Source organism: Notolabrus celidotus, chromosome 12 (genome assembly GCF_009762535.1).
Source record: "Notolabrus celidotus isolate fNotCel1 chromosome 12, fNotCel1.pri, whole genome shotgun sequence".
NCBI classification, from domain to species: Eukaryota; Metazoa; Chordata; class Actinopteri; order Labriformes; family Labridae; genus Notolabrus; species Notolabrus celidotus.
Window position 1 is genome coordinate 8,736,574 of NC_048283.1, and position 9,141 is coordinate 8,745,714.

The 9,141-nt window shown below is 38.5% G+C and overlaps 1 long non-coding RNA gene across 1 annotated transcript; it reads left to right on the top strand.

The window, feature by feature from the left end:
- The first annotated feature begins 906 nt into the window (after positions 1 to 906).
- LOC117823268 lies at positions 907 to 5,150 on the top strand. The gene is made up of 6 exons (XR_004633354.1): positions 907 to 1,103; positions 2,446 to 2,463; positions 2,766 to 2,795; positions 3,119 to 3,163; positions 3,410 to 3,466; positions 4,496 to 5,150. It is a non-coding gene; the product is annotated as an uncharacterized LOC117823268 (long non-coding RNA).
- Positions 5,151 to 9,141: the final 3,991 nt, after the last annotated feature.

Genomic DNA, 9,141 nt, shown 5'->3' on the forward strand with positions numbered 1-9,141 from the left:
GAAAGTCTTCTCAAAGACAGGGCAAATACTCAGTGAGAGGAGAAATCGGATCAGCCCATCCAAGCTGAGGCATCTGATTTTTCTTAATGCCAACCTGCGTTGAGGACATTAATGATGTTCGCTTCAGTTTGGTTCTAGTTATGTTTGCTTGAGTTTGGTTCTGGTTCTGTTTGCTTGAGTTTGGTTCTGGTTCTGTTTGCTTGAGTTTGGTTCTGGTTCTGTTTGCTTGAGTTGGTTCTAGTTCTGTTTGCTTGAGTTTGGTTCTGGTTCTGTTTGCTTGAGTTTGGTTCTGGTTCTGTTTGCTTGAGTTTGGTTCTGGTTCAGTTTGCTTGAGTTGGTTCTACTTCTGTTTGCTTGAGTTTGGTTCTGGTTCTGTTTGCTTGAGTTGGTTCTGGTTCTGTTTGCTTGAGTTTGGTTCTGGTTCTGTTTGCTTGAGTTGGTTCTGGTTCTGTTTTTTTGAGTTTGGTTCTGGTTCTCTTTGCTTGAGTTTGGTTCTGGTTCTGGTTCTGGTTCTGTTTGCTTGAGTTTGGTTCTGGTTCTGGTTCTGTTTGCTTGAGTTTGGTTCTGGTTCTCTTTGCTTGAGTTTGGTTCTGGTTCTGTTTGCTTGAGTTGGTTCTGGTTCTGTTTGCTAATTTAAGAGCCGTTCAGGAGTCGAAAGAGCCGACTCTTCTTTCGAGCCGAGTCAAAAGAGCCGGCTCTCTGAAAAGAGCCGAACTTCCCATCACTACTGGTTCATAATTTTTTTATTTATTTTCATCAACATAAACCGTCTACGCAGCAGCGCCTCCCTACGGCCTTCAATGTCTATTCTCCTTCACTGCCACCCTGCCTCTTTAACGAGTGGGAGGAGCCTGTGTGATACACGTGACACATTTGCATCCAATGACAGACATCGAAACACAAAACTGGTTCAAACCGGTTTAGTTCTTATATTTCAGTGTATAAACTACAAAAACATTGGTTTGCATTATACATTCGCCATTTTACTCTGCAACCGTTGCGTTGTCGTCCGTTATCTCTACGATAAAAAAGCTCGTTTTCACGGTTATATTTTTGTGAGCTTTTGTCCACTTCCTGTCGACAACATGGTGAAATCGTCAAAGGTAAGATTTTCAGTGTATTTTTATTTTTAGTTCCTAGTATTATGTCCGTGTTGCGTTAACTTGTGGATGCCGCCTGGCGTCGTTTGATATTTGTGCATCGAAGGAACGTCATCATCCATATAACGAGCCTGCCATGGCGGTCTGACAGCAGAGACCTGCACAGGCATCCTCCCATTCGAGGATTTATCTTTAATTCTGGACAATAAAACAGATATCTTCAAACCTGATAAACACAAACTCATAATGTACACTTAGAATGTGACACCCTGCGGCAAAAGGCCTGACTTGTACAGACATTGCGCCGTGCAGAATATCTTGCACCGTGTGCGTCTTCTTCTTCCTTCTCTGACAGCGGGGGCTGGGCACACGGGCTGGGGGGGGAAATCTTGACAGGTTGAACGAGGCTGCAAACTTTAAACACGCCACAAATGTGCATTTTATCAGGTGGAACTTCATGCATTAATGTGGATTTCAAAAGACTACTCGGTGTTTTCACATCAAAATAAGCTGAAGGACAGCCTGCAAATATGAGGAAGGAGCAGAGGGAGGGTGGGGGATTTGGCAATTCTCTTCTTTTTTTTTTTTTTTGCTGTTTTGAACGAAGAGAAACTGGTTCGTTAATGAGCGTGGATTCAAAACAGGTTTGACATTCTCCCTCCAGCATAATTTGATCAACAAAAGCCTTGCAGTATCCAACATGGCAGTTATTTTGATACTGGTGTGTTTCAGTTACAGAATTAATGCAATCATTTTTCATGTTATTGTTTTTTTCTCTGTAGACAAGTGTTTCTGAACAGGATTACCCATAATATTTATAGTTTCGTTTGCAATCCCAGTATTAATTCTAAAATGTTGCATATGACTTAAATGTAACTGAAAAAAAAAAAATTAAAAGTAGTCTTTAGATGTCTCAATAAATGACATTTGAGTGAGTGTTCAATCAGACCCAGCTCTCATTGTCTACATATAGAATATGGCGGTTGTAACAGATTAGTAAAGTAGTAATCTTATCAGTTTCCTAACAGCTGTCTGTCGGCGCGCGCAGATACAAAACAAAGGAAGCTGTCAAGGCGCCAAAGCTGCTGCTGTCATGGTGACAGCTCCGGTTTGAATTCAAAAATGAGCGGGAAGTTCTTTGTGGCGGGTCAATAACTGCGCATTAGTGGAGGTCACTTGAATAGATTATGATTTTGTGACTCTCCCCCTGCTTGGGCAAGATAATTAAGACAATAAACAAGATGATTTCAGATTTTTTAAAATTATTGTTTATTTTATAAAAGTTAAGATGTATAATACTGGTTTTCAAATAATAAACTTTTTCTTTTCTCTTTCTGTTTTTCAGAAAAGCTCATCCACTGAGGTTTGTTGAAAATAACACCCTATTTTTTCATTATATTATCATTTTACTGAATCATTTGTATTGCAAATAGAATATTGTACACAAATACACATCTGAATTGTGTTTAACCTTTCTAGTAGAGAGATTGTTTGTTGAGATTTGTTTTTATGATGTAGTTATTTTGATTTTAATGTTTTACTTTGTAAATTTGACCGGGCATCTGACTCCCAGGCTATGATTAATATAAATCTTCAGTTAAAAAGTTGGCTGATGACTTACATCTGCGTTTATTTCTGAATATGTTTATTTTTCTGTTTTAATAGATCCAAAGAAAATCTCCTCGGCTGGCTTCGGTAAGCTTTTCAGACAAACAACACTGTTATGTTTTTGGGTTATTCTTGGTACTTAGTCAGAAGTTAGTTGTTTTCCAATAAGAGCTCCCTTCAAGTAAAATGTTCTGTAAAAATATTTTCTGCATATTTGCTTAAATGTATAACAGTGTCATAAATATTTTTCTTGTGTGTTTTGATTAAGAAGGAAATTAAAAACAGATTATTTTCAGAGAAATCTCAAAACTAATAAATTGGTATTAAATTACACGATATCCCATGCCCTTTTGTTTGATAATCACACATTTGGCATCCTATTTCAAAGTTTCTGTCCTCTTGTTTAACAGAAACCAGCAGCTGTAGTACCGGAGAAGAAAAAGATGGCTGTAAAAGTATGACACGCTGATAACACTCACTGTCTCTGTGCACTGTGTCACATGTGAAACCGATTCATGGCCTCAAGTTCCTTTAAAGGAAATTAAGTTTGCCCCAGTTTCGGGATGAAAAAAAATAAGGCCTTTGAGAAACTATTCAGATGTTTTGGTACACATAATTTTGTTCATTGTCATGAGGCATGTGATAATTTTATACTTACGAGTGATCTCTAATATGTTTGTCAAATGTAATGTCATTTGCAGAAGGCAGTCAAACCAAAGAAGGGCAAGACAGCTGAAAATGAGAACGCAAAGGCTGAGGTTTGTTTCTTTTCATGACAGAAAACTGGCTGTACTACACATATTTTCATGTTTGTAGATTTTGCCGGGGAACATGTAAGTTAAGTCCTTATTGTTGTAATAAAATTAAATTAGAGTTGTTGATTAAGGAGAACAAAAGATAAGAAAATATGTTTTATGAACGTCTGCTGAACAATGTGAGGAGATATGCAGGCCTGCTTTGACTGCATGTAACTACCACAACCTGTAAAAGAAGATGAACCACACCCCTAAAGTGAAGCCAAAACACTTAGAGCTCCCTCTGGTGGCTGGCTGCAGTTTAGGTCATTAGGCCTGCTTCCTCCATTATAACAGATGGAACAGGAGTCCAACTGAATAATTACAATACATGTCAGTCACATATTCATCAACAATGCTTTTCTTCTCAGTAGTTGTTTCTTATGCTGAATTATAAGCAAGTGTTCACTCTACAGAAGAGCAAACCAATGTAAGCATCCGTTCTGCTTTACCGAGCAGAGGGACAGGTGGTTTTATCTGAAGGTCATTGTGTGTTTTGAAGGCGTGACATCAATCCCAAAGCCCCACCAGCAGTATCACTTTGGCGCATGCCTTGGCTACAAAATATGTCACCAGTGCAACATGTCAGTCTATAGCTGCTGTAATCTGGCTTCACTGTTTTTTGTACAATGGGAGGAGATGGAGGCTCAAACACAAGGTGCTTGTGCTTTGATAAGAAGGATGAGTGCTCAGTGAAGCAACCCCTCGCACTACTCCCTCTACTGATACGTTTAGCCTACCACGTTTGTATACAGTCACTGGTTTCTACATATTAACATCATCAGACAAACTCAAGGGTAAAAGTTTTCTACATCCAATCCAGTCCTGGGATGAAAAGGCACTGAAAATAAACTGTCTGACTTAATTTAACCTGCACAAAACCAAATGTAACCATTAAAAAGCCTGAAGAGGATCAGATTAGAGAGGACTTTAGTTTCATACCACCAATATGAGCGCTGATTGTAATGTGTATCTTGTATTTTCTGTCCCCAGGAGACAAAGGCTGAGGTGACTGAGGCCAAATGAACGGGTGTTGATGTGCTCACTCTGTGTACTTGGTGATTGTACAGTTTAAAATAAGTATTTTTTACCAAGTTTTATATTACAAAAATGTCATTTATAGGTTTGTTTTGGGCTTGCACTTGATGTCACAAAACTTTGTCACATTCATATCCATTTAAAAAAGAATTACCGTCCATATCTTGTAGACGTGGCATTTTTAGTTTGTCTAATTCTGTTTTTTTTTTTTTTGAACTGCTGAGTAATAGATATTTTTCAACAAGCCTGTTTTGATTCTAATTTTAAACATTATAAGGCAGCTAAAGCATTTTGTTAAAATTGAGGGAGAATAGGATTTGTCTTTTCTCTCCTTGAATTTTAATGTTAAACTAATTAAAAAAAAAAAAAAAGATTGCTTACCAAATGTTTTGAAACACTGTATGTTAACATGAGATCTAGTCATTGGAAATGCCACAGTAAAATACTGTTATTAGGTCAAACATTTGACATATCCCAAAAAACATGTATGTTGTGAAACCGGTCATCTGATGAAACGTTATCTTAAGTTATGTTTCTGTTAGGGGAAAAGGAAGCTTTTCTGATTCAATGGTTGATCTAAATGTTCTTAAATAAAAAAATGTAAAATGTCTGCTTGGCATCTGTCTATTCCTACGTTTGTGAAACCTCACTGTAATAACTGGGGGATTATTATCCCCCAGAGTGTTTTTTTATTCTCCCTTACCACTGTGGAGCCATTTGTCCTAAACCTGGGGAGACAGAGAGACCAGATGTTTTAAAACATCATTTTAATATGTTGTTTTTAAATCAGAGTGTGTAGGAATGTAAAGAAAAGTAATGATAACTGATTTATATGGGATATTTAATGTTATACAGTTGCATTAAAATGATGTCCTAACCAAGATTGTGACAAGGATGCCAACACAGGATAGCATTCAGGAAAAAGTAATTAATTTAGGGTTAGGGTTAGACAAGTGTATTCAACAAAATATGTCATCAGTAATGTAGAGCAGGGGTTCTAAAACGTTTTGGAGCCAGGGACCCCTTACAGGTGAGAAAGTTTTCCAAGGACCCCCTCATAATTATAACATAGATTAAGCACATGCTTACTACCATTTGCACTCTTAGTTGCCCTCAGAACTATTTGTATTGTAAAACTTATCAATCTAAATACTTAAGACCTGTTCCATAGTGATAAACAGATAACACTTCAATTTGAAAATACCACTTGTATACTTTAAAACAGAGGGTCATTTCATTCCTTGTGGACTCAACATGACAGCATTTATACTTTTCAAGTAATTGATCTTAAACGCTTTCAGAAAATTAACAGTAGCAAGACTGGCATATCCCTTGGAGCCACTAAATGGTATCCTAACAATGGTGTATATGCTGTTTTAATGACACAGCACAATTTTATAATTAGAAATGTATTATAATTATTTCACAGACCCCCACGCTATGGTTCGCGGACCCCCAGGGGTCCCAGGACCCCACTTTGAGAACTGCTGATGTAGAGAGTGTGTTAAAGTATATGTGAAATGAAGCAGAGGACACCAGTCACTGTCCAACCTGTCAGTGGCACCAGCTCATCAAGGGCTCATTCCTCTCTCTCTCTCTCTCTCTCTCTCTCTCTCTCTCTCTCTCTCTCTCTCTCTCTCTCTCTCTCTCTCTCTCTGTTCTGACATACTGCAAAACAGTCATTAAAGTTGCACCAAATTGGACGTGTAAAGGTCTCCACAACAGGGAGTAAATGAGTTCAAACTGCAACACTGGACTTTTTTTTTCCACAGTGCCATCACTAGAGGGCAGTGTCACCTCACTGCAGACTGCTGGGGCAGTTGTTTTGGTACCAGCTGAGGTCTCCCTCTCCTCAAACTGAGACCGGATGAGAAAGTCGGTCAAATATGACGCGTTTTGTTTTGAAATGTGTTTATAAGAATATATGTTATTATTGTTTTTAACAGCCTGTGAGATTCAGAAGTGACAGTTACAAACAAATCTTGGCCAAATCTACCTTAACCATAAAATATATAACACCAATAATCCACAATGAGATGGTAAAATGAAAGACCCTTTTGTTTGCCTCTTGTCTGTTTTGATTTTCTAAAATGCCAAGAGCTGCACATTAAAGCTCCTGTGAGGAGTTTTCAGCTGTGCAGGAAACAGGCTGGAATTAAAATGCCTCTTCAAGAGACATGAAAGCAACAGGAAGTATCACAGAAAATTATATTGATGTTGTTATTGTTACTTGTGTTTGTCCATCTCTCTCTCTCTCTCTCTCTCTCTCTGCATCCTCCTCTATCCCTCTTCTTAACCAACACTGTCGAGGCAGATGGCTGTCCAACATGAGACAAAAGTCTCCTAGAGGATTACAGGAGGAGGTTCCTTTACCCTGTTTTTTGTAACAGTTATTTATTTTTCTTTGGTATTTTGATGACCCACATTTTGATGACAGTAGAGGTTGTCGGGGGGTGATTTTTTTGGTTATCTTTGTGTTTTTTGTGCATTCTTGAGTCTGGAACAGCACTAAGGTGTTTAAGTGGCCCGATTTCGTTATTTCTTGGTTATATCTTTTCGGTTATACTGTTCAGGTTGGTTTTATAACCGACTGTTTTTTGATTTAACCATTTTTTACACAGTCTCCGGGCCAGAACCAGCAGACTGAGGGACAGATTTATCCACCAGGCAGTCAGGATGCTGAACTCTCTCCCTGTTTTGCCCCCTCTTCCCATAGTGCCCCCTTCAAAGACTTAACCCGGTCACTGACCCCCCCCCCCCCCCCCCCCCCCCAAATCAACGTTGAGGTCTGTAATCCTCAGGCTGAAACGCACACTCACTTTGATTTTTAAATTGCACTATAGCAAAGTTTTTGCACTGTTTTAAACTGTATTTTATTATTTTTATTAGCTTACTTCTTATCTTTTTCTAGCTTTCCTATGTTTATATGTTGTTGTCGTTGCTAGGGTCTGAGAGAGAAATGCAATATCAAATCCTCAGTGTGTCCAGTGCATACTTCAGTTTATTTGACAATAAAGAAGACTTTGACTTTTGTATTGTTTTTCTTTGTGCAATCTACAATGACCACAGAGGCTTGTACTGTAACTGACTGTTCCATTTATGTATTTGTTTATTTTCGGCTCCTGTGTTGTTATGCTGTTGATTGTGATTTATCACTTTTTGTTATTTCCTGTTAACTCAAGTTGTTCCTTTGTATAATTTTGTGTCATTTTGTCACGTTTTTTTCTGTGATTTCGCACCTGGCGATTTACACTTATAAAGGAGACACACCCACCTTGTTGGTGAGACGCTGATAAAAGCCTCGGGCTGAAATGCTGCTGTCTATTTCTGCTATAACACTTTTGAACTTATTGCAAGTGCTGACATTTTTTCAACTCGTTGTCAAGCATGAGTCTGGTTCTGCTCGAGGTTTCTGCCTGTTAAAAGGAGGTTTGTCCTTGCCGCTGTAACTTGATGTTGGGTCTTTGTTAAGAATATAACATAAAGTATGGACTCTAACAACCAACTTGTATTTTCTTTCATTTCTGGTACACAATGCATCTATGAAGTTACCCATCAAGAGTGCTATTGTCACCACATTACAGACAACACATAACAGTCAGAATCAGACACTTTGAACAAGTTAGGGACATGATTTATATATTTCAGGTGGGAAAAAAAGGACAAAGTGATTGATAATATAATATGATTGAACTTTGTCAAGTGGAAGAAACCATTTATCGGTTATTAGAGGTAGACAGATTCATGCAAAACAAGCAAATGCCATGGATCAATTTTCTGTCACTAATACAGGGTAATCCTGCAGGCCGGGGTCAGAGGGTTCATATGCTTCAGTGAGGTCAGTGGGTCCATATCCTTGAGCATAAATGAAGGACACATACCAAGGAGCCAAAAAGATACTCAAAGGTATTTACTTTTCCTTCACTCCTCATGTGATGAAGCTCAGGAGAAAGGTGATACCATGTCAGGGGCTAAACATGCAGGAGGGGGGTTAGGACACCACATAGAAAAAAAAAATACATCAACGAACATGTTGAAAGCTGCAAGGACCAGAAACAATCTCACCACAAAATGCACTTAGCGTTCAAGCTGGAGCTTTTTTTAAATCACATCATAGAATTTGACTCAATAGTTGAAATTTCTTTGGGTGGTCCTCCGGCTGTGACCTGTGTCCCACATGTGAAGTGACATAACAGGTCACCTATTTCAGCTGAGTGTTTACTCCACAGTATGTGTAGTGTCAGTGTGGAGGGCACCATCTATTTCTACAAGGTTGTTATAAATCTGCTGACCACAACTTCAAGAGGGATGGAGGTCTTTTTTACAGTCACTTTAACCATATGTCTTCTTTTTTAATATGTTCAATCTGCCTCCAGTAAAGTGGGATGGAAGTGTCTGATTCATCATTATAGTACATCTTTTTTGCTTAATCGCACCTATAGCGAATTTCTAAGCTGTGAATCCGCTCAGTGACTTTAATATTTCATGTAACTGAGCTGATTTATAGCTCAGAAATTCGCTCAGACAATAGGTTTGTTTACTGAAGTTAGTGCTTAGACTTTAGCCGATTTATGGTCAAACTGTGTCTCTTGCTCACCTCT